Here is an 868-nt window from a genome sequence, read left to right as displayed (position 1 = left end):
TCAGATCTGTGTTACGCTGAGCACAGCTCCAGAACATTTTGATGGGAAGCAGTAGTGCCAACAGGCACACTACCTCCAGCCCCTTCATGGCCACATTGGTTTCAAAGCACGTATTTCTCTTTTTTGGGTGATGAAAGTATTCTAAAATTGACTGTGGTGACGGTTGCACAACCCTGTGCCTATACTAAAAACCACTGAATTGTACATTTTTAATGGGTGAACTGTATGGTAGTTGAATTATAGCTCAATAAAGTTGTTCCTTATTTTTAAAAACATGTTTGTGGTACAAAATGTTGCACATAAAAACATAAAAAGGGCTGCAGATATAAAGGATTTTGAATTAGATTTACCCTCAAATTTCTTCCCAGTTCAAAATAAACATGTATATAAACTCACATGCACCTGCACACACATACACACACACACATGCGATATACAGGTACAAAGCTTTGGGTATTAAAATGTCAGAACACTTTCCTTATTTTTCAGTAAGATCCTCTTCAAAAGTATCTTGCTTAAAAATGCCTCGGCAACTTTAATACCCAACTCTGATCATACCTCTAGATTTCTGCAGAATGTCTTCTAATATGCCTTATTTAGCTATCATACTCTTATATAATGTCCCTGTCAGAGAGAGAGAATAAAAGAAAAGGCTGTGGTTCAAAAGCATAGACTCTAAAACTAGACTGCATGGATTTTAGTGCTACTGGTTTTACTGATTAGGTATGTAACCTTGGGATTGCCATCTAACTTCTCTCTGCCTCAGTTTTCTCGACTGTAACATGGGGACAATAATAGCGCCTTCTTCATAGCATCATTCTGTGGTTTCAATGTGTCAGTGCATATACAGCGCTTACAATGGTGCCAT

This window comes from Bison bison, unplaced genomic scaffold, assembly GCF_000754665.1.
Source record: "Bison bison bison isolate TAMUID 2011002044 unplaced genomic scaffold, Bison_UMD1.0 scf7180017864367, whole genome shotgun sequence".
Classification (NCBI taxonomy): Eukaryota; Metazoa; Chordata; class Mammalia; order Artiodactyla; family Bovidae; genus Bison; species Bison bison.
This window is presented reverse-complemented; position numbering follows the sequence as displayed.